Source organism: Pan troglodytes, chromosome 9 (assembly GCF_028858775.2).
Source record: "Pan troglodytes isolate AG18354 chromosome 9, NHGRI_mPanTro3-v2.0_pri, whole genome shotgun sequence".
Lineage (NCBI taxonomy): Eukaryota > Metazoa > Chordata > Mammalia > Primates > Hominidae > Pan > Pan troglodytes.
The window spans coordinates 130,345,547-130,371,248 of NC_072407.2; the positions used below are offsets into that span (position 1 = coordinate 130,345,547).

General features: G+C 41.5%; 1 long non-coding RNA gene across 3 annotated transcripts in view; it reads left to right on the forward strand.

The window, feature by feature from the left end:
* Positions 1–1,718: 1,718 nt before the first annotated feature.
* Positions 1,719–25,702, forward strand: part of LOC107967248 (uncharacterized) — a 40,536-nt gene continuing 16,552 nt past the window's right edge. Inside the window, exons 1-3 of one of the 3 annotated variants that reach the window (XR_001707613.4) lie at positions 1,719–1,807; positions 21,232–21,391; positions 21,820–24,289. This is a non-coding gene — a long non-coding RNA (uncharacterized LOC107967248). Of the gene's footprint in view, positions 1,808–13,180; positions 13,735–21,231; positions 21,392–21,819; positions 24,290–25,702 lie in introns of those variants that run through there. The other 2 variants (XR_008538175.2, XR_008538176.2) reach the window with 2 other exon arrangements.

The window sequence follows — 25,702 nt, forward strand, 5'->3', positions numbered from 1 at the left end:
GGCTATAGATTTTAGCAACTAGGTATTGTGGGATTTTGACCCTATGTCACGGGGTTGGTTCCTATATCTGTGTGGCTGGCTTTTAACTAGGGCACTTGTAAAGGCCTTAGCCTTTAGAAGTAAATCATATGGCATTTTGACTTTTATAAGTCACTAGAGTTAACGGCAACTTTGTTTGCAAATGATAACTTTTTGTAACATTCAGAAATCTAAGCAAATGCCAACTACATGGGGTGAGGGGCTTAGTAAACCTGTGCAAGCCATGTTATTTCTGGCAAGGATCTGATCAAAGGAAAAGAGTCTTCCTGTTACACACATTTAGGCACTGTGGCAGAACAGGGAGGAGCCGAGGGATATCCAGGAAGGGGTGCCGCAGAAGAGTCGTTTGCTGTTTGAACTGTGTTTCTCAGTCAAGAAAGGAGTTCTCTATTTTAAACTTCAAAGGTAGCTACTTTGCGTTTGTGCTACAGAGCACTGTTATATGTGAGATGCTAGCTTTACACTTTTAAACCAAGAATAGTTAGTCCTTGATTAAGTACCCATAATCTTGTTCATTGTTGATATTATTTTGAACCTCTTTTAGAGCCTGGAGAGGAGGTAGGGAAGAAATAACTTTGAATTCAAGTGGTTTATCCACAGATCCAAGAGTCACCACAGAGTAAATTGCTTTAGTTAATTACGTAAGTTTAGAAAAGGGCCTTGGACTTTAGAGTTCCAAGCTACAGTTTTTCCCATGGAAAAGTAGGAGATTGTTTTAGTAAACGAAGAAGAAAAACTGAGGGTCCTTATTTTAAACATACCATTATCTTAGAATGATACAGAGAAAAAAAATTGATGAAATTATTATTAACCTGAAGGCCAGAGGCAAAATTTAAATCCTAAAATACTTGCTGTCTAGGAATCAAGGCTGCTCAGAGAAATCTAAGAATGGAGTAGTTTGAGAACAAAGAAACAAACATGTTTCACTCACACAAACAGAACAAGAAGAGCAATAAAGTATTAAGAAAAATTATCCAAAAATAGGGGAAAAAAATCAAAGAAGGGTGGGTGGTGTTTCCTTTCAATATCATGCTGGAGCATTGCTTAATAGGCCCACCCAAGGATTCTTTCATTTTCCTGGGGAATTTGCTTATGTTTGTCTTTCCTTTTATAATTTTATTAGAGTGCAGACATTGTAAAGTTTCAGGTTAACTTGCATATTTCAGTCCAGTAGAGAAGATAATCCAAAAGGTTATAGTTTTATTCCCCTGTAGAACATTAACCAATTTAATACCTATTTTACTTATTTTACTTAAATGCCTGTAAAATGTCCAGTTCCTCAAAACTTCCCCCTTTGAGTAGCTTTACCATCTTACTGATTCCCTTATTAACAAATGAATATATATTTGAGAACTAGTCCATCCATATTTGCATGAGAGTACTGTTTTTAACTTTCTGAAAATTAATCTTTAACTGTTTTGAAGGTCCCACTAACCTACCCGTGGAACTCATCTTCCAGAGCCAGTTCAACTGTGTTGCCTAAAAGTACATCTCACAAATTGTTAAAGTCCTGAAATGTCTTTTTTGGGTTCCTGGAGTGATTCCCAAGTGGCACCTACAACTTCACCTGTCTTGACTTTTTCTGGTCTTTTTCTCCTGATTTTGGATTTTCACTTTTGTTTCTTTACTTGACCAAGTTTGGCTCTGGGTATGATTTATCTGTGGCTGATGTGGTATTCCCCATAGACGGCAACAATGATTGAGAATCTGGTTTTGTCATCTGTCCATTTGGTGATCTCTTGGATAACAAGAATCTAGTCTCTCTAAGGTGAGAAACAGTAGATAATATGGTTAATTAATTTTTGTTTGTCTTTTTGTCTACCCATGAGCTCAAATAAATATTGTATGTCTTCCAAAAAGGATAACAAATCTTTGAGATCCAGCCCGGTGAGTGTGTTTTTGTGTTTACTTTGACTCATGTCTGAAGTTATAGAACTGAAGCCATGGGCTCTCTGTATATCTGTAGGTGAAGAAAGCCTTTACCTCTCAGTACATAAATGTGAAATATTCTTCTACCTCTGGAGTGTATTAAGAAATTATGTCATAAAGTATTTTAAATTATGTTCTATGTTGTAATTAGCTTAGAGAGAATACGTGCTTAAATGAATCTATTATTTTCCCAGAATTCAGAATATTTTCCTAGAAAATAAACTAAAATTTTAATATTTTAAATATATTTTAAAGACTATACTTTAAGTATTTTTTAAAAGTATAAAAAGTCCTTTTTATAAAAATAATTAGCCCAAAAGCATTTTTGTGTAAAAATCCAAGTTTACTGAATCAAGGTGAAATTTTTGTTAGGTCAAACTGGTTTGTTTGGCCATTTTGTTTCAAAATATCCATATATATAGTTCCCCTGATCTTATTAGTGTATTAAGCATAAGTATATATTTTAGTTTTATAAGATTTGAGGTGTTTCCTGATAAAGTGACTAGTTATTCTGAACTTCCTAAATTTCTTACATTGACTTACTGATCAAATTAGCTAATATGACTTCTACACAATCATGATTGTGAAAATTGTAAAATTATGTTTTCAACCAAATTGAAATACAATTTTAACAAAGTTTTAACACATTCTATAATGTTTCTGCTTAAAAATAACTTCCAAGATCCTTAGTTAATTTTAAGATGGACTAATATTAAGCCTAGTTAATTAATGGCTAATTGTTAGATGCCTAGATAATTTCCAAGTAAGACAGAATACTCCAAAATTGATCACCATATACATAGTGTATATATATATATATAGAGAGAGAGAGAGAGAGAGAGAGATTGAGAGAGAGTAAGAAACTATATGTACATAGTTTTTTACTTTTATATGTCATGGAGTGGCTACACCTTTCAGTCATGTTAATGAATATGCTCTTTTTTGCCACTTTAGAAAGGATTTGTGTGGCTATAGGGGATTGTATTGTGTATGTCATATCCTTGCAAGTCTGCTAAAATGCTTGTGTATGAACAGACAATTATCAATCACCTACCTCCCAGGCTTTTCCCGTGAAAGTTGAAGATAGCCAATTTAGTTACAAGTTATAGTAATATGGGTGATTAATACTATGCTAGCAGAGATACTAGTGGGAAGATAAGATTATGTTTGCAAAGTGTACTTTAGTTTATCAAGGAAAACATGATAGCGGTTTTATTCTAAACTGAAGTATCTGATGTTTTCAGAATACAACAAAGGATAGTAAAAGAAAAACTTGGATGACTTGAATGCATTTATAAACTTGTAAAAGTTTTCCAGAAATTCAGTTTTGAGTCTTGTCTAAAATAATTGCAAAATTCCATCTAATAACTGCAATAAAATGTGTTAAATTCTTGACAAAGTTTGTTATTTGTTATTCATAAGGTAACTTTTAAAGAGAGCTTGTGCATCTTTATTGCTCACTATTGTATTAATGAAAAACTAGAATTAGGCTTTCACTCTATTAAAATTATAATTGATCTTTGTACATTTAGTTTTCTCTCAACAAGAGGTAGAAAATAGTCTTCTTTACTACCTATGTACCCTGTCCAGATACCTATGTGGGAAGAGTTGTTAGATCAAAGAATAATTTTATGTTAGTAAAATGTCATTAATATAAATGTTCACAAATTGTTTGCTTTATGGATTGGAAGTACCTGGAGATTTATAATGTCTTCACTCTTCATGGTATGTTCTTATCCTCAGGAGAAACATTGATCAAACCTTATGAAATAGTTATGTATTGCACCCCAGTAGAGAATTTTACATTCCTCCGTTTGGATATTATTGATGACTACAATAAATTAACAACACAGCATGTGGTTAATTTAATCTCACCCACAAATATTTTCTACTTTCCTCTGATGCTGGCTACCTGTTCTGTCTTCAGCAAAGGACAATCTTACAGCCTCATACGAAGACCATGCCATGTACTTTTAATAATTGATATTTCAGGGTGAAGAAACTCCTAAGCATGGGCTTCAGAACTTCAGGTTTACAGAGCTTGGGCAATTGTCAGACTGTACCACTGGCCCAAGTGGGGATTTCCAGGAATGGTTTTAGTTCAAAAGCAGATGATGTCATCAACACAGACTGCTACCCCATATATAGCAGCACAAGAATTAATTACAGGGCAGAATGAATGGATAAAGAAGATTTAGTTATGGTGATTTGGCATATTATTTACTTTTCAATATTCAATACTCTGATAAAAATATGGAAAGACCTTTCTTTTCCCTTTAAAATGTATCTCAAACTTTCAATTTAACCAACTCTGGTTTTGCAAACTAAAATTAAACATTTGTGAATGGTAGCTGATTCTCAATGACCACTCAGAATTTAGAAATGATTTTGATGCTTCATAGGCCATATGGTCTCTGTTGCATCTAGTCAATTCTTATGAATATATCTAAATTTTCAACATACTGGAGAGTATATCTAAATACTAAAGTAGCCATAAATTATATGCAAACGAATGAGCATGATTATGTTTCAATAATACTTTATTTATGAAAACAGGTGATGGGCCTGATTTGACCCAGTGGGCCACAGTTTGTCAACATGTGATCTAAAGCATCCTAAAATTTTTCTATTTGCTACCCTGGGACCTTGATTATTTCAGGGCCAACCTAATTTCCAAGTCCAAGGTATATGAAGCATAAGCTTTCTTTGGAGGACTTTTTAATGGGCCTTTGGACTGGTGAAACTATTTTCTTTTACCTCTGTCTAATTGGATATTTTATCTCCTATGTGGTAGAGGCTAACAGGCACCAGTCATCTTCTACCCAAGTTGGAATTAAGAGAGAAACACCTAAGTTAGACAAGTAGGGATTAAAATGTCAGTTTTATTATAGATAAAATCCATTTCAGAGAATCCAGCTGAGGTTTACAGCTAGTGACTATGCAAGTAATTTATTCTGAATTAAACAGACCTGCTCACCCAATCACAAGCACATCTGGACACAGGCCTCTCCACATGGACCTATGTCGGTAAAAGCTAGAGTGCAAAGCAACAAGGATGTGTTCGCTCTGCAGCAATATCTCAGGAGATGAGGAAGGAAGGGGCTGAATTATGCATCCTCAAGTTTATCTCCCAAATTCTCAATTGGAAAATATTATTCTTTCTTCCCTGGAGAGGTTTGAGTTGGGAGGCTAAAAAGCCAGGAGTATTTCTCTGCTACAGACTTATCCATAATGAAATACACGGGGTGGAAAGAAAGGTTTCCCTCCAACACCTAAATAACTTCTTACTCTTTTACTCCCTTGATTAAAATGTTAAATGACCCCTCTTTCCTCAAAAGAAAAAAAAATCAGTTCTGATATCTTATCCTGGTATTAAACATGCTTCACTCTCTGGCACTAGACTACTACTACCTAGTATGACTCTCCTCTCTGGCCAGGTAAGTCTGTTTATAACCTCTGTAAGACGACACTTAAATTTTGCCTCCTTGTCTTTGCCAAGGCCATTGCTTCCACCTGGAATGCCCTCTTTAATTGTTTTACTTGATTCATATCTATCTTTCAGCGCCCAGCTCTAGCCTCCGTGAAGCCTTCCTGGATCACTCTAGTTCTCAAAGCCCTCTCTGCCCTTGAACTCCTAAAGTCCTTACTGTCTGTATCTTAGGCATTTGCAGTTGGTGTTGTTAATTTTGCATAATTATATCCTATCTCCAAATTGAGATATTCAGTTCTTTGAGGATCAGAAACATTTGTTAGGCATCTTTATACCCTCAAAGCAACTAGCACAGTGATTTCACATAATGTAAGGGTTCATATGTTTGCTCATGTGTTATATACCCTTTAAAATAATTTATTAAATAATTATTTAATTATTTATGTTATGTTATAAATATATAACAACTACGACTTCTCACTAATCCAGACTAGCTCCATTAGTAAAAATTAATGAGGATGTGCTCTATTCAGAATACGTTTCATGTGTTTTTGTGCTGCTGTTGCCTAGAACCATGAAACAGATTTGTAGTTGGTTGTTTCCAGTCCTGAGGAAATGTGGGCTTGCTGAGCTTCTGAACTACATCCTTCTTGTGAGCAGCTTAGATTTCAAGGTTACGTGCTTCCAGAAATAGAAAGGGAGTATTTAGATTCTTTCCTTCCCTCTCAAGAAACTCTGTTGAATCATCTTTTGGCAATAATGCCAAAGTAATTTGTAAGCATTAGAACATTTGTACAGACAGCATAAGTTCCTTCAAATAATGCAGTTGCATAAAGCCGTAATGTTAATTAGTCAAAGCAACTTTTTTAAAATCAGTAGTTCTATGCACATGTGACACCACCCTGGTAAAAAGAGCTTTAGAAATTTGAAAAAAATGTTGAGTTGTCCCAATATCGAGAGGGGATGCCACTGTCACTTATTGTGAAATAGCTAGGGATGCTAGATGTCCTGCAACGTGTAAGGCATTCTCATGCAATGAAAAATTGCCCCACATTCTAACTGGTCTTCAAATGTCCCTCCATACATTTATGTGGATGAAAACTATTTAAACTTATCTGAGCCTAACACTTAATGCCATTTACATATAAACACCTAGGATCTAGTTTTTGTACAGTTTAAATACACGATTTTGTACAGTTTGAATTTTTGCAACTGTTATGTAAATCAAAGAAAGATTGTTTTGTCTCATATGGAAATTTAACAAGCTTCATTTATCATTGTGAAAAATCATGTTACCAGTGGAAGTACCACTTTTGGTATTTGAATACCCATTGCAATACACCCATCAGACGTGGGACTATCATCTCAAATATTTCCTCTGTAACGGATTTTCCAGAAAAACCTTTTCTCCAGATGTGTTCAAACTCTAGTCTATCCTACTTCCATAAACACTAAATACAACCTCAATTACACTTATCAACTTGGTTTATAATTTTTATTTATATATTCATGTCTCAGCTTTTAAACTGAGAACAACTTAAGAGCAAGGACTATGCCCTATTCATTCTTATATCTTTAGAATCTTAGACAGTACCCAATATATAGAAGGTATTTTATAAGTGTTTAGTGAATCCATTCATTCATTCTTGCTTTCATTTTATAACAAAATATTTATTTTGCACTTACTATGTACAAAACACAGTGCTAGATGATAAAAATATTGCAGTGAGCAAATCAGATATGGATATTAATCTTATGGAGCTTAAACTTTAATCAGGAAGATAAAAAAGCATCAGTTACCAATTTTTAGCTTTTATAGAATTATCCTAAATGCCACAATTAATAAGCACAAGATGTCCTTTTCGGGTATGAATGAAGAAATGAGGCCTAGGCTGGAAGAGAAATAGAAAGCGATATTTAAGTGTATCAGGTATCTATTGCTTCATAGTAAGTAGACCTCAAAGTGGCTTAAAATAACAACGATTTAATTATCATTTACAAGTCTGTGGATCAATTAAGAGGTTCTGCTGATCCAGCCCCGACTCTAATCTCAGCTGTGCTTCCTTATGAGTTTATGGTCAGCTGGGAGTTGGCTGGTCTGGGACAGCCTCAGTCAGGATCCTCCAGCAGACTAGCCTGGGCTTTCTGGGTAATGGTGGGGTTCAAAGAGAGTAAGCCCAGGCCTGCAAAGCCTTCTGAGACTCAGAATTGGCACAGTCACCACTCTGCAGCATTTCATTGACCAAGGCAAGTCACAAGGCCAGCCCAGATTCACAGGGTAGGAAAAGAGACTTCACCCCTCGGCCATGGAAGGAGCTGCAAAGTCACATTTTAAAGAGGGTAAGAGTGTAGACACAGGAAGGGGTGGCCATTGTTGTAATCAGCAGCACCAAGTTAAGGCGTAAAGAAGGGATAGGAGTCAACCAGACAAACAGTTAGCTGAAGAGAACTGTGGTCAGCATGTCAAGGCCCTGAGGCAAGAAATAGCATGCAGTCGTCCAGAAGGCTAAGAAAGCCAGAGCGGCAGCATGCTGAGAGTGAGGGGTGAGTTGTACAAAATGAGGCTGGTAAGAAGGAAAGGGCCAGATGTTGCAGAGCCATGTAGTGTGGGCCTTGTTGCGATTTTCATCCTTTATCTGAAGAAATGTTTTAAGCAGGAGAGGGAGATGATTAGTTATTTAAATTTTCTCCAGTGATACCAATGTGCAACCAAGGTTGAAACTCTCTGTGTAAAAGAAAGGCACAACTTAGGAAGTTGTTATTACTTGTTATCCAGGTGAAAGATGACAGTAGCTTGAATGAGTGTAGTTACTTAGTGAATGAATGAATAAATAAAATTAAACTCCAAGGGAGAGATTTAGGATCCACAGGAAGACTGCCTTGTTTCAAATCACAGCTCCAGCACTTACTAGCTGTACTTGCTGGGGAAACCTCAGTACATTCTTTCATCCCTTTGTGCCGCAGAGCCTTCTTTCCCAAAACGGAGATAGCAATAATACCTACCTTAGCAGTGCATTATAAAAACTAATGCATTAATGCTCATAGAGCAGTTATCATCATGCCAGGCAAATGATAGGCACTCCATAAACGTTAACTACTGTGATTGTTGTTAAAAGGATGATGTCTGAGGCAGTACAGTATCTCATGCAGAAAAGCTCTCATCCCAAAATGAATCTCTATTCTAATCCCAACTATACCCTGTAGCTCTGACTGTGCTCATGTGGTTGCGATTAAGCCAAAGCCCAAGGTGGGACCAGATACTGTCCATTTCATCTCGGCTTGTCATCCATCCTCCTCAGGTCTGCCTGGTGCTCTGACATCTGGCTTCCACTCATCTGGGGGAGGACAGGGAGAAGCCAGACAGCCATGAATCCTGCTGTCTGCTCACAAATTCGCAGTCTAGGGAGGGCTAGGGGGAGCTGCTGTCAGGGGATATGTGTAACTCAGTAGCAGAGGCTGATGCCCTTGGGCTGTGCCAGGGCTGGGGGTCAACTAAAATCCTTCCGGAGACTGCAGAACCCAGTCATGGCCTGGCTTTCCCTAAAAACTCCCGAGCGACTAAAGGTGAAACACCTTAGAAGCAAGGAGGGCCATCGGAGCCTGAACCTGAGCTGTTTCCATGTGTGCGTACAGCCTTGTGGGAACAGAGGGAGAGCTCCGTTCTCAAGAAAGGCCATCATACGTAAGGAACTGTTTTGACCAAATTACATACTTAAAATATGGCCTAGAAAAAAGGCAGAACACTAATGAATCAGAGTGGTGAGGGTCTTTGAGTTGTAGAATTAGAAATGCTTTTACTTTTTTCTTTTTTGCCTTTTTGATAATAAGCATACCATTTTAACAATCAAAACAGTGGAAATTTACAAATGAAACTCTAAGTATGTCAGGGAGTTCCCCTCATTCTTAGCCCATGAGTTGCTTCTTATAACCCTATAGTTTAATTCCAGAGAAAAAAGGTTTCAAGTAGAGCCAATCTCAGTTTACTTCACTTCGGGAGATAGACACATACGTGACCCCAGCCAAGCCACCACAAAAACGCCCCCAGCTCTTGCCCCATATCTCCTCCACGTCAGCTCTGGCCACTTAAAATTTCTCTTGCCTATTGCTTAGGACAATTGGCCAAGATCTCACTGGTGATGTAAAAGTTGAGTTGAATCTTAGATGAGACACAGAGTGCTAGTTACTACATATAAAGTACTTAGCATAGTTCCTGACTAAAGAGAGATTTGAAGAAATGTTATTAGCAGGATTTCAGTCTTTCTCGCCAGAACACACTTGATGTCGACTGAGATCCCTGAGCTCTGGTCCTCTGCCTGATGTGAAACACAAACAAAAGTAAAAGGAAGTCAGATAATAAAAACAGACCCTTGCTAGAATGTCCCTTGTTGAAGTCACCTAGGTGCTATTGGCAGATACAAAGTGTTTTATGAGCGATGCTGGTAAGAGCTCTTTTCCAAGTTATCTCCCCAGGCACCTCTGCCTGAAATTGGTGGTGGTTACAAGCAGAGTTTTGAAGAAAGACCTGGGTCTGGACCCTCTCTCCCCTGCTTACAGTTGTGGGATTCCAAAAAAGCTACTGTCTCTGTTTCTTATCTGGCGCTGGGGCAATGACTCCTGCCTTACAGAGCCATTGTGGAATACTAATCCATGATGTCATACCGCACATGCCCAAGAGCAGGCAGGAGGCCCTCTCCCTCACTTCTTCCAAGCTCTGATGGAATGGCAGCTTAGTAACAGCCTTGCTGTAGTCACCCCGTATTCAGCAGAGGCTCTCCTCCAGCCCAACACATACGCACAAAGGCTCTCCCCAGCCTCCTGCCCTGCTTCACCATTCCCCAGTGTCTTTATCTCCACCTGAAGTTTCACATGTACTTGTCTGTCTCTCCGAAGAATTTAAGTGCCACGAGGGCACGGTGGTTTATTCACCTCTTTAATAGTAGCTGGCATGCAGTAGGCACTCTGTAGGCATTTGGAATTAATGAATAAGTAAATACCTGGATTAATTAACTAGTATTTCAAGGGAGAGTGGGATCCTTGGGAAAGAAGGATAGATTACACCACAGTTTGCTATAGAAGGATGCCTAAGTTTGGTCTTTGTCAGTTAATTACTCACTGATATAACATTGGCTAGTCAGTTGCTCTTGAGCCTCAGTTTTCCATATCTAAAAAAGAGACAATGTCACTTACCATACTTACCTCAAACAGCTAGATGGAGGATAAATCTCAAACATGGGAATAAGTCTGCTTTGAACACTGTAACTCACCATGTAAAAATGAGAATTTGGATTTTTTTAAGTAACTTAGCAGTTAATTTCCTGGGTAATATCCTAATAGAGAAATGTCCCACGTGGTATGGGACAAAGGAGAATGCCTCATTTGGGATCCACATCTGATTTTAAACCTTGCTGCATCAACCTGACCCACCCAACACAACCTCACTCCCTTGGTCCCAGATTGGCAGGCACACAAGCCATGAGGACAGTATGGCTTCAGGTCTCCCGTCCGCCCTGTCAAGCAAGACGCGCCACTTGGCACAGCCAGCCCTGTAGCCAGCCCAGGCCTCGTAATGGGATACAGAGCTCGTCGCTAGGTGCAGCAGAGTTTGCATCAGGCGTTGTCACTGTCTGGTGGTTGCCTGGTGACCCTAATGGAAAATGAGCGGAGGCAGCCCCTACCACAGAAACCACTCCCTCAGCTGGCAGGCTTGTCGGAAAGCCCAGTGCCATGGGAGGGGGAGGGGCTGCCACAGAGGAGCTGTCACCCAGGCGCCCTGTGTAGGTGGTGGCAGGGACGGGGAGAGAAGGGCGCAGAGCCACAGGAGGGCTCAGCAGTGGTGCCTGCTCTCCCTTCTGCATGAATTGTTGCTCATAAAAGATGGGTGAGCCCAGCACAGTAACTAATGCTTATCCCCAGGCCCAAATTTAGGTAAAAGCACACAAAAAGTCTCATCAGTGGTCAATGCTCCACAGCTCCAAACACAGGAAGGTGCATTCTCAAGCTGTTATGAGAAGCTCACTCAAGCTGATGGTATTGACAGCCACAGCCCCCATGCAGGGAAGGCTGGACCCGCTACCTGCCCATGAGAAGCAGCATACCTGGGACTGGAGGGACTTCCTGGCCTATAAGAACACTAAGAGGGGAGGAGGACTCGGGCTGATTGGGAAAACAGATGGTGAGCTCCATCCGTGGGAAAATAAATGACAGCGTGCATTTAAAAGAGGTTGAGCCCCAGAGCCAAGCCTGCTGAAATGCCAGCTTATCAAAAGCACAGAAGCACTGTGTGCTAGACGCTCTATCATACTCTCTTCCATCCTGGTTTCTCTTAATCCCAAGATAATGTCTGTAGGCATTGGAAAGTCTTGCTTGAGAGACGAAGAAATGTAGGCTCAGAGAGTTTGAACAGTTTGAGGTCACACAGCTACTCAATCACAGGATTTAACACAGGCTTTTCTGCTTTCAAGTCTAACATTCCTTCTCCTTACATCGTGGGTGAAAGTGATTTTCCACCAGCATACCAACTGTCTTTCTCTCCTCTATTCCCTTTCCCGAATATCTGGCAAGTAACATTCCCCAATTCAATATTATCTTTTTACGATCTTGAGAAATCAAAAATTAAGTTCATTGATTTATTTGTTTGTTTATTCATTCATCCATCCAAAACCTATTTATTGAGTAGCTACCAATTCCAGGCACCAAGCTAGGTGCTAGGGAGTCCACAGTGAACAGATGTGGTCCCAGTCCTCAAGGAAATTGGAAGATATTTATTTAGCCCTCTAAAAGATAGTTTACAGAATTGTGAAGCAGCTTAGCACAAAAGATATACCAATTACCCACCTTTGTACTGTGTCCCCCCCATCACTATTCCTCCTGTGTTTAGAAAGAAACACGATCTTCATTTTATTCCATTCTCCTCTATTCAAATCACTTCCTAAGCAGCATGTCAGTGACGTTTCCAATCCTGCTAGTGATTAGTGTCTGTCCAATGAAATGGTGATGAGGTTATAAAAAGTAACAAATAACTAATGTTGTGTAAATATTGTGTGTGTCTATATATATATATACACATATATATATATATGCCGAAGGTCATTCAATGAATTTGTTACCGTCACTACATAATGGGTTGAGTGCAACGAAGAATGGCTGAGGCTGCAGCTGAGCTCAGTCTCATTCATGAGTGCCTGAGTCCTGGAGGCCCTGCCAGGAGTTGGGCCCTCCCTGTCTGCCTCCAGGCCTCAGTTTGGAGCGGTCCTCAGGTTTCTGGGTGCTTCACTTCATTTGTACTTGGCCGAAGACAGTTTCCTGTTTCTAAGAAAAGACTGCTTGGATGTCTTTTGAGGGCCTTTGGACAGCAAATCCTGCTGGCCTGGGAGGGGCCGAGGGGCAGCACCAGGGGGAAGGGAAGCCACCAGGGAGGGCTTGTTCTCATTAACCCCTTCCAGCCCGAAGGTGTCCTGGAACTCACAGAGTGAGGCGATTGCAAACGTTTGTCAGATTGGATGAAAAATGAAGAGAAGTTTATGCTTGGGCCAAATATGCCTGAATTATTTGAAGAACATCTGGATTTGCTTAGCCTAAATGAAAAGATCTTACATGACAAGGACTACAGAAAGGGACCTGTGCGTCCAGCACCTTGGAGCATCCGGAGAGACCCTGCTCTTTCTCTGTCTCCCGCTACAGCTCTCTCCAACTCTGCCTTTTCCTTCCAGCTTGGAGTCCCACAAATGGCTTTTCCAGTGATATCACACGCTGTTGCCATGGAGGCAGCTGTTATGGCCAAACAGAACTGTGTGACCTTCACCCTATGGCTTGCAACCTGTGGCAGAACATGGAAGGGAGTCATTCTGTGACCACAGGCCTCAGTGGAGCTCTCTGGGTACAAATACAAATGGAACTGCTGGGACACACTGTGGTGGGAACGGAGACCCTGTGACGGAGCTGGGAAACGCTTGGGAGGGTGGAGCAGCGCAGCCTCCTGTGGCGACAAGGCCATCCAGACCCTGATGTGAACAGCAGCTGCCTCTCCTCTGCCACTGCCAGTCCAGCCCCACCCACGCTGGACTCTGCTCCCCTCTCATCCAGCTCTCTCCAAGCCTTGGTGAGCCACAATTAACAGCAATGCTGGCAGTGGCTTACACAAGCTTTTGATGGGAGAAACGCTATGCTGAAGGTTATGAAAGCAGGTTCTGGAACCCTAGCCACCTGGGTTCTAATCTGGGTTCCACGACTCAACAGCAGTGTGGCTTTACAAAAGCCACTCGGGATCCCTAAAGCCTCAGTGTTCCAATGTAAGACACATCAGCCCTCGCAGGGTTATGATCATCCATTGAGATCATGTAGGTGGAATCCTCCTAACAGATCTTTCTGTGTTCACTCTTGCCAAAATATGAATCTGATCATGTTGCTGCCCCATTGAAACCCTCCAACAGTTTCCCACCACCAGGAATAAGATCCTAACCATGGTCCACAAGCCACACCCGCTGGCGGCCCATAAAACTCAACTCATGGCTGGGCGGGATGGCTCATGCCTGTAATCCCAGCACTTTGAAAGGCCAGGGCGGGCAGATCACAAGGTCAGGAGATCAAGGCCATCCTAGCTAACATGGTGAAACTCTGTCTCTACTAAAAATACAAAAAATTAGCCAGGAGTGGTGGCGCATGCCTGTAGTCTCAGCTACTCAGGAGGCTGAGGCAGGAGAATCGCTTGAACTCAGGAGGCAGAGGTTGCAGTGAACTGAGATCACACCATTGCACTCCAGCCTGGGCGACAGAGCAAGACTCCGTCTCAAAAACAAACAAACAAACAAACAAAAACAAAAACTCAACTCATGCCCTGGTCCACTGGTGGATCTGCTCTGACCACCCACCCTGCCAGGCCCTCTCTCTGCCTTCCAGTGTGCTCTGTGCAGGAGTGTCAGCCTGCTCTTCTCTTCTCAGGGAGACCCCCACCCCCTGTTGTCAAGTCTTCTGTCTCAGCACAAGTCACCTCCTCAGCAGGGAACCATGAATCTAAAGCTGCTGTGTTCTCCACCCTGGGACTCTCTAGCCCATTTTCTGTGTAGTATTCTTTTTTCCTTTCTTCCTTTTTTATTATACTTTAAGTTCTAGGGTACATGTGCACAACGTGCAGGTTTCTTACATATGTATACATGTGCCATGTTGGTGTGCTGCACCTGTTAACTCGTCATTTATATTAGGTATTTCTCCTAATGCTATCCCTCCCCTAGCTCCCCACCCCACGACAGGCCCCAGTGTGTGATGTTCCCCACCCTGTGTCCAAGCATTCTCATTGTTCAGTTCCTACCTGTGAGTGAGAACATGCGGTGTTTGGTTTTCTGTCCTTGTGAGAGTTTGCTGAGATTGATGGTTTCCAGCTTCATCCATGTCCCTGCAAAGGACATGAACTCATCCTTTTTTATGACTGCATAGTATTCTATGGTGTATATGTGCCACATTTTCTTAATTCAGTCTATCATTGATGGACATTTGGGTTGGTTCCAAGTCTTTGCTATTGTGAACAGTGCTGCAATAAACATACATGTGCATGTGTCTTTATAGTAGCATGATTTATGATCTTTGGGTATATACCCAGTAATGGGATCACTGGGTCAAATGGTATTTCTAGTTCTAGATCCTTGAGGAATTGCCACACTGTCTTCCACAATGGTTGAAATAATTTACACTCCCACCAACATCATAAAAGCGTTCCTATTTCTCTACATCCTCTCAAGCGTCTGTTGTTTCCTGACTTTTTAATGATCGCCATTCTAACTGGCATGAGATGGTATCTCATTGTGGTTTTGATTTGCATTTCTCTGATGGTCAGTGATCATGAGCATTTTTTCTTGTGTCTGTTGGCTGCATAAATGTCTTCTTTTGAGAAGTGTCTGTTCATATCCTTCGCCCACTTTTTGATGGGGTTGTTCATTTTTTTCTTGTAAATTTGTTTGAGTTCATTGTAGATTCTGGATATTAGCCCTTTGTCAGATTAGTAGATTGCAAAAATTTTCTCCCATTCTGTAGATTGCCTGTTCACTCTGATGGTAGTTTCTTTTGCTGTGCAGAAGTGCCTTAGTTTAATTAGATCCCATTTGTCTATTTTGGCTTTTGTCATCATTGCTTTTTGTATTAGTCATGAAGTCCTTGCCCGTGCCTATGTCCTGAATGGTATTGCCTAGGTTTTCTTCTAGGGTTTTTACGGTTTCAGGTCTAATATTTAAGTCTTTAATCCATCTTGAATTAATGTTTGTATCAGGTGTAAGGAAGGGATCCAGTTTCATCTTTCTACATATGGCTAGCCAGTTTTCCCAGCACCATTTATTAAATAAGTGCTATTATTTGAGACAGAGTCTCGCTCTGTTGTCCAGGCTGGCGTGCAGTGGCACGATCTCCATTTCCTCACTGCAAGCTCCACTTCCCCAGTTCAAGCGATTCTCCTGCCTCAGCCTCTCGAGTAGCTGGGATTACAGGCACCCACCACCACACCGAGATAATTTTTTGTATTTTTAGTAGAGCCAGGGTTTTACCATGTTGGCCAGGCTGGTCTCAAACTCCTGACCTCAAATGATCCACCTGCCTGGGCTTCCCAAAGTGCTGGGATTACAGGTGTGAGCCACCAAACCCAGCCAATTTTCTTTGCAATATTCATTAATGTCTAAAATTATCTTAATTATTTTTGTGATTTTTTTGTCTGTCTCTCCCAGGAGTAAGTAGGTCCCAGGAGAGCAAAAATCGTGTTTCTTTCAGTTTCTAGAACAGTGTCTTGCACACAGTAGGCACCATATGTATATATATGTTTTATTAAAGTATTTAATGTGGTATCTAGTAAATATTAGCTGCTTATGTTATTAAGTAATAACAATTAACATATATTATTAATTTAAAACATACTACTATGGTTTTTTGTTTGTTTGATTTTTTTTTTTTAAGTTCTGGGATACATGTGCCGTACGTGCAGGTTTGTTACACAGGTATACATGTATCATGGTGGTTTGCTGTACCTATTAACCCATCCTCTAGGTTTGAAGCCCCACGTGCATTAGATATTTGGCCTAATGCTCTTGCTCCCCTTTCCCCTCACCCCCCGACAGGCCCTGGTGTGTGATGTTCCCCTCCCTGTGTCCATGTGTTCTCATTGTTCAACTCCCACTTATGAGTGATAATGTGCAGTGTTTGGTTTTCTGTTCCTATGTTAGTTTGCTGAGGATGATGGTTTCCAGCTTCATCCATGTCCCTGCAAATAATATGAACTCATTCATTTTTATGGCTGCATAATATTCCATGGTGTGTATGTGCACATTTTCTTTATCCAGTCTATCATTGATGGGCATTTGGGTTGGTTCCAAGTCTTTGCAACTTTGTTTTAGTAATAATAGTCACCTCTTACATGAGAATAATCCCTTACCATTTACAGGACATTTTGAATCAAGTGAGATCATGAATCATGATATTATACTAGCCTATGAAATGGCCAGCATTATGATTTTTGCTTGGTAGATGGAGCTAGGGGAGACATGGCAGTATGCTGGACTGGAAACCAGGCCTCCAAGCGACCAGACCAGACTGGAGCTCTTTGAACCATCCATATTCTCTGCCTTCAATTCACATCATGTTTCAAACCAGGAAAAAAATATGCCCACCTCTTTAGGAGCCCCCTGGAGAATGATGGGAGATGGGGATTCCAGCCCCGTAGCAGACTGTGGTGGGAGAGCCTGGTCATCTTCAAGCTTGGGTTCCTGACTGGTGTCATCTTGGCTGACACAGATTCCCTCCACTTCAGCTGCTTCATCTTCTGAAGATGCCTCCTCCCCAGGCCTCATTCAGTTTAAGGAGGTGGAAAAGATATGCAAATCAGACATGCTCCCAGAGAGCCCACTGTGAGCTCTGAGCCCTGAGAAAGCAAAGCTTGCCTAAAGGTCACAGCTGCAGAAAGAGGCTTTGGAGCCTACTCACCCACTCGTTTCCTTCTCCTCCCTCCAAAATGTCAACAGAGCTTTCCCCATCCACTTGGACTTACACAGCGTTGGGGGCAAAGGAAGAGAGGAAACCACAGATCTAAAGCCCATGTGTGGGTTGAGGGAATGGGACATCCCTCCTCCAAAGCACAGGATTTGTTAATAAGCACAGTCCAAATAAGGAGAATGGCAGGCCCTGCACAGGGATAGCTGCCTATGAGCGGCCCCACTGGGCTCTCAAGGTACCATGAAGGATCCAGTTCCCCTCTGGCTGAGCTGTTTGATCCTAAGACATCCCTGTTGGTTGGCAGGGACCATTTTGTCACCGTTTTCTGTCATGCCTTGTTTTCTCATTCTTTCTGTCACATATTTCTAAGTGAGAGGGAAAGTTAAAGCCACAGTATCGCTTATCATCTCCTCCCTCTGCCTTTGGGTTTACTCAGAGAAAGTCATATGCTGACATTCCCAGGAGTATTACTATGCCTTTACCCATTTTCAGTAGTAATAATAACCAAGTTCCCTTTCCCATTTCCACCTACATCCAGCCACTGAAATGGAATTAACAAGAGTACCAGAACTACATATATTGCCAGCAGTTATTCCTGGGAAGATGGAAGAAGAAAAGTCCTAAACATCCAACTCCTGGGTACCTGCTTGCTTGAAACTCTGAACATCAGTCTTGTTCGCTAGTTATGGAAGTAAGGATATGTTAGGTGATACTCTGAGAAAGCTGTGAGCTAAAAGTTGCCTTACATTGCAGAACTCTCAGTTTCCAGAGAAGCAGCAGACAACACAGATTATAGACTCTGCAGTCAACCAACCAGTCTTGTTAAGAACAAACTCAGCCACTTAGTTACGTGAATTTGGACAAGTTGTTTAATCACTCCCCAAACTTGCCTCAGTTTTCTCATAAGCAAAATAGGCATATTGAGAGTACATTGCTCTTAACATTGTTGTGACAATGAAATGATATAATTTATGCAGAGTGAACAACACCATGTCTGACACACAGCAAGGGCTCTACAAATGTTAGATGTTGTTGTTGTTACTATTATTCAGTATCCTGGATAATACTGCCAGATTCAACATGTTTGTGCATTTCTGTCAAATTCACGGTTGAAAGTATACAAAAAACAAAATCAAAAAAATGTCTATTTCTCTTAGCCCTGTGGTGTCTCTGGCACAACTCGTTCTAAGAAAAGTTAGAGCTAGGTTATGGTGAATTGTCCCAACAACAAAGCTTTCATCAAACAAAGCAGCAGGGAGATTCTCAAGTCTCCTTTTATTATTATTATTGTACTTTAAGTTTTAGGGTACATGTGCACAACGTGCAGGTTGGTTACATATGTATACATGTGCCATGTTGGTGTGCTGCACCCATTAACTCATCATTTACATTAGGTATATCTCCTAATGCTATCCCTCCCCGCTGCCCCACACCCCACGACAGGCCCCGGTGTGTGATGTTCCCCACTCTGTACCCAAGCATTCTCATTGTTCAATTCTCATGTGAGTGAGAACATGCGGTGTTTTTTAATGGGCTTTCCACCTTTGTCTGTAGCGGGAGCAGTGTTATCTATTCAGTTCAGTTCAGACACACAAGCGGGCTCCCAACTTCCCTCAGGCTCCAATATTAGCCATTTTCCTCTTAGTGTGAATTCCACCAGAATATTATCATTCCCCCACTGTAGTAGTGTGGAAACACTTATACTCAGTGTCAAATGGAAATTTGGGAGCAGATGTGCAAGCACGAAGTTCTTCCAGGGAATTCTAAAAGACAAACAGGGAAGGCACTTGTATATGGGAACCTCAAGTGCTCGGTTGCCAAGTAGAGCCTCAATTCAAATCATCTCATTTGTTATTTTCATAAACCCTCAATGTTTTCTGGAAACTATGTTTTCCAGGATGTTTCTCACACTTGGATGTAGCAAGGAAATCCTTTTTTATATCATGTGAGTCTCAAATTTAGTCCATGAAATTGAGCAAATTCATTAATGGAAAGACCCTTGGACTGAGAATTTATTCTACTGTCACTAAAGGACTTTAATGGGCTAAGAAAGAGAAGAAATTACAGATAATATCCAAAGCCCAGCACGATACCATAAAGGCCCCTCCCAGATGAGTCCAAGACCTCCAGAAAGAACTACCAATGCCTGAAGTTCCAGTAAAAACCTCCCTCAAGAATGATCACATTCATAACAGAAAGTTATTACTACCATCATCCCTGGAGAATCTCAAAGCAAAATCTATTATCCTAATACAGCATCACTTGAATTATAAAGTCTGATGAAACCAGACTTGGAGGCTAAATGATGTACACAGAGTTGCGGCATCTATCAAGGAGCTCATCCTAGAACTTGATTGTCATAACAGGTTCATTGCAATTTTCGCTGCCTGTGGAACTTTGTGCCATAACCTGACTCTCCAACCAAATGTGAATGTAGCTTAATTAAATAGAAAGCAGCTTAAACTTAAAAGGCAATATTGGTATACAGAAGTGAAGTTTTACCATCTGTGCTGCAGAAGCTGTCTAGTATATGACATTTCCTATTACCTGGTTCTTAGGCTCTCACAGCCTCCTCTGCCTGGTGCAGCTCCCACTACAGCCAAGTCATTTAGGCATCCTCTCCCAGCCCGTTTCCTTTCCTGTGAAGTCTGTGGGTGGCAAGCGCAGAGCCCTGAGGCAGACATGGCATTTACGGAGACTTTCTCATGGAAGCACAACAGCTTGTCCTCAGTGGAATACAGCAGGAGAACCCTCGAAGGTCTGTCAGGCTTGGCCATTTAGAGGCTTGGACCCCTGACTCCTGCCAAGAGCAGTAAGGAAGCGTGGGGGCCAACACCTGCGCACATACTCTCATGCCCTCACTCTCCACTCATTGTGCAGAGCAGAAACCAGACTCAGAAGTGCTCCAGGCCAGGCTTTCTTCACCAACCTTCACCAGCCTCTGCTGGATTTGGCCGTTTCCAGTGAAAAATGAGCCTGAAAGCCCTGGAGGCTTCCTGGTGATTTACCGAGAATTTTACTTCCACATGGGCTTTCCAGCTGCAGCCAACCCCAAGAGGCAGAGGTAGGAAGAGGAAGAAAATCATAAATGGATAGTAAGATGAGAAACAGATGTTTGGAGGCTTCACTGGAAGGGAATTCTCCACCTCTACTCCCTTTCTTCGTGAGATGAGAAGGCTCGGGCCCTAATGAGCAGTTTCTCACTCTACCTGCCATTCATCTCCTTCCCCCACCACCAGCTCTCTCAAGTGTCACTTTTCAAGGGTCTTCCTGGTCCTGCCACATGGGCATCAACTTTGTTGGGTGATTTGTTTCTGGTTTTAGCCAAAATAAATGAATGCTAGGTGCTTTGACCATAGACACATGTTAGACAATCTCCTGCCCTCAGGGTGCTCACCAGCCAGAATGAATAAGCAGGTGCAAGCGTCTGCCCTCTGACAGAGGCAAGGACTGGACCCTGAAAACCCACAGGAGGGGCAGCAAACCCAGCCTTGGCTCAAGGAGGCACTGGAGGGTCAAAGGACAGCTCAGCTGAGTTGTAAAGATGTTAATCAATTGAAAGTGGATAGAAGTCACTTTGGAGGTATTAACCTAGCAGGCTTCAAGAGAGTTGTATATTTATTCAGTGTAACACAAGGGTTGAGAGCAACATCCCCAAAGCTAGGCTGCATGAGCTTGACACCCAGCTCTGCCACTTATTATGGTATCACCTCAAGCAAAGTACTTCAGCTCTGTGCCTCAGTTTCCTAATTTGCAAAGGGAGGATATGAATGCTTATCCCATAGGATTGTTACAAAGAGCATGTGAAATAATACTTGTAAAGAACTTAGAATAGTATCTGGCACATAGTAAGTACTATATGTGTTTTTCAGAAAACATGAAAAATGAAAGAAGTATTTTGAGCCCAGAATATATCCGGCAATATGCTAGGCCATGTGGATACTCAATTGAAAGCCATCATTACTCTTTTTGAAGAGGTCATGACCAAGTGTGATTGAATTATCAATGAATTATGATGCAGCATCTTAGACGGTAAGATTAAAGATTAGAGACACCCCCTCCTTTCCACTTGTAGATGCCCAATCCTAAAATCTAGGAGCAAGCATGGGCCTTCCCAGCTCCCCTTTCTCCCACATTTAGTCACTGTATCCCAGCCTCTACCTCTCCAAGATCTCCTGAGCCCCTTCCTTTTGTTCCTCTCCTGTTGTCACTGCTTGCTCGGGTCCCTTGTCAGCTCCCACATGGACTGGTGCACAACCCATCTCCAGCCCCCAGCTCTCTCTCACCCCCGCCAAGTCAGGTTCTCACTGCTGCTCACATCATATTTTTGACGCCCAAATTTTCTCATAGCATTCCTCAATTTAAGATTCTTTTGTGGTCCCCCATTGGCTATTGAAAAGTAACCGAATTCCTTAATGTGACAGATCCCTTTGTGAATTGATTCCTATTTTCCTATCCAGTCCCAGCTCTGGACACCCTCAGTGCCTCCACCCAGTGGATGTATTCTTCCGTGAAACCACCGTGCTCCTGCTGTGGACACATTGTCTCCCATGACAGGAACAGTGTCTCTGTCCTGTCCACCAAACACTCCGACATTTTCGCTAAGAATTTTCACATTGCTTCTTCTGTGACAACGTCTCTGATTCCTTTGGGTCCCCCTTTCTCAAGTTCCTTGTGCTCTGCACCTGTCTACATGAATGATGGGGAGGGTTGGAAGGAGCAGAACATATTAATAGCACTCTCCTTTTCTACCCAAGCTCTGCAAAAATTAAGGAATAAAAATAAAAACAAAAAACAGCAGATGAGACAGGATACCAAAATATGACCCTTATTACTGATGAAGCTGATGTAACAGCGATGAGTTTATACCTAAGGGCAATTGGAAAAGGGAGCTTCCTAATGATATTTCCAGATTAGGCTAACTTACACTCCCAAATGCAGGCTCAGATGAACAGGTCATCTTTCCCCACACGGGGGCCTATACCAGTATGAGAATTATGGCATGGCCTAACAAAAACAAATATAAATCCCTCACGGGCAGGACTAATTTCTTCTTTCAAAACCCACCCATTAAACGTAGTATTCCTGGGAGGGGAGCAAGTAAGGAGCAGAGAAAAGCTGGGAGTGTCACACTAATGGAGCTCCTTCCACATTAAAGGAAACACCAGGAGTAAAGAAGAAAAGTGCCAACATGTTATATAGTATTTTCGTTTTTGTGTCTCTTGATGAATTAAAAGCTATTTGTAGGCGAGAATAATGCTTTTTCATCTAATATTTTCATCCTATACAAGTCAACTATTATACTTGACACAAAGTACGTGTTCAACCTATTTGTTAAATACTAAAGAGTGAGGAATCAAAGTGTGGTGGGTTCACATAGAAAGGAACTGCTGTACCAGTAGAAGTGGAAGAGGAGGAAAGATTTGACGAAAGCCTGCGTAGAAGAAGAGGTATTTGATTCAGATGTTGGGGAAGCAGTAGACTCTTGCCACATGACCCTTAGTACACAGAAGAAATCGACTCTTGCTACACAGAAAAGACAAAGGCAACAATAGTTGCTTAAGCCCAGAGGCATGAAATTGTACAGCAAGCCCTGGGTGAAAAAATTCTGCATGAAAAAAGTATAGAATATGAGAGATGAGGCAGGAAAAGCTTGATGTACTTCTTTACCTTGGAATACTTAATAGGGATGCCTGAAAATGTAAAAGTCAAAAGAGTGACTGTCTCCTTAAGTTTCATTATTTTCTTTGAGCTTAATTTTGGTTGTTAATGTAGTAAGAGTAATATTTTAAACTGCGGGGAAGCCTCTTCTAGACCTGTCTGCTTACCATTCCTGATCCGAATTCAACTCATATTAAGATCCTTTCACAACTGGGAACACCCAGAGTGCTAATGTCCCTCCAGCAGCATGAAACAACAGGGAGGTGAAGGCCATAAACCTTTGCAGCAGACGAGTCACAAGCTACGTGTCCATGTGAAGAAAATGTGGGTCTGCAAAGGCTGCTGGTCGCTGGTGGTGTGATTTTCTGTCTAAACCAAAGACAGGAAGATAGAATGATGTATCCTTTTCCATTTGTATTATTTTCACTTTCAAAAAAATTATCTTGTTATTTTTTAAAAATATTGTTATCATTTTTATTATTTTTTCATCAAATAATTATATAAAAATTTCCAGCATAAAATTAAGCTTTATTTACTCAGGAAATCTATATTTGAACTGAAAGCTCATCAAAAAGATACTGAATATTTCCCAAATTCTGGTAACTGATAACATTTGAATTTCTTTCTCTGATGTTTCAATGATTCAGCTAATGGCCTCCTATGGAGTTTTCCTCTCAGACCCTCTGTTTTGGAAACAACACGTCCCACCTATAGGGACCAACAGCCATTCATATTTCTGCTATGTGACCCTCACCCTTGGCCATACCTAACTGATCTAGAAATAGGTACATGACCCACTCAGAGAATTTGGAATTGGGGCTAAAAGAGTCAGTTATTGAATATGACTCAAATGTAAAATCTAAACTTGGGATCTGAGGATCTAACATTTGTTGCTTGCCTGTAGACTGAATTACAGAGAGAGGTGGCAGGCAAAAAAGAAACAAAGACACCCGGCCGGGCACGGTGGCTCACGCCTGTAATCCCAGCACTTTGGGAGGCCGAGGGGGGCAGATTACGAGGTCAGGAGATGGAGACCATCCTGGCTAACATGGTGAAACCCCGTCTCTACTAAAAATACAAAAACTTAGCCGGGCGTGGTGGCGGGTGCCTGTAGTCCCAGCTACTCAGGAGGCTGAGGCAGGAGAATGCTGTGAACCTGGGAGGCAGAGCTTGCAGTGAGCCGAGATCGCACCACTGCACTCCAGCCTGGGCAACAGAGCGAGACTCCATTTCAAAAAAATAAAAATAAAGAAAAAAACAGAAACAAAGACACCTATGTATATGACCAAAAAATCTTGGTAAGAGATTGGATATAGCCAAGGAGGGAAAAGGAGAAGTCGAAGTTGATGTCTCAGTTTCTGACCATAAATATTAAAAGAATGTGTTATTAATGACATAAGAGAAGAGCAGTTAGATTTTGAAGATCATTATTACAAAAGTGCTAAATGAAATTATGAGAGTTGGTAAACCTCTTGGGAGAGTGGCTGGGGCTGAGGGATGAGCCTAGCTCCTTTGAGGCTGCCCAAAAGTAGGGGCAAAAGGGAAGGAGATGTTAAGAAAGGAGTTTAGGCAGGAGTTTAAGATGTAGGAGAGATGTTTTGCCTTAGGAAAAAGACATAACATTAGATTCTCCCTCTCTAATATATTATTTACCTTCATTGATGATTACAGTTGAAAGACTTGAATGTAATAGAGCAGACTGGAGAGATGTTATAGAACAGACTGGAGAGATGTTATTTTTATTTAGAAACAGCTGCTCACATATACCATTAGTAGAAATATAAAGATAAATCATTTTGGAGAGAAATCTGGGAATATACATTAAAAGTGTGGCTCATGCCTGTAATCCCAGTACTTTGGGAGGCCGAGGTGAGTGGATCATAAAGTCAGGAGTTCAAGACCAGCTTGGCCAAGATGGTGAAACCCCATCTCTACTAAAAATACAAAAAAAAAAAATTAACTGGATGTGGTGGTGGGCGCCTGTAATCCCAGCTACTCCAGAGGCTGAAGCAGGAGAATCACTTGAACCCGGGAGGTGGAGGTTGCAGTGAGCTGAGATCATGCCACTGCACTCCAGCCTGGGCAACAGAGGGAGAGTCTGTCTCAAAAAAAAAAAAAAAGAAAGAAAGAAAGAAAGAAAGAAAGAAAGAAAGAAAGAAAGAAAGAAAGAAAGAAAGAAAGAAAAGAAAAAGGAAAAAAGAAAAGAAAAGAAAAGAAAAGTGTTATGTGCATGGACTTTGACCCAGTAGAGTGGAAACAGAGTTGCTTGCCAGGTACTCTGCTCTGGACCCTGTCTGCCCACCCTCAAGAGAAGCCCCCAGTGATGGGTGTCTTTCCCCACAGCCACAGCTACATAGGCAGGAGTAAGCACTGAGCCCCGTCCTCTGGATTTTTAAATCGTAACAGAGAAAGAGAGAGATTTGGCCTCTTGTTATGTAGCTGGACCGATGATGCATAAATTCTGGAATTGCTGCAAGGTCATGCTTCCTATCATGTGGAACAAGAAAAACAGTGGAAACTTGCCTGCCAAGAGAGGGAAGAATGCCACAGATGCACAGACAGGAGAAACAAGAGATGGAGAGGAAGTTCTGACAGTTTTTCAGTTCCTGGCTCTGGAACCAGCATAGTTCCAGCTGCCTTCCTGACAATCACAGAGGCCCATCACTCACCTCTGAATCTAGA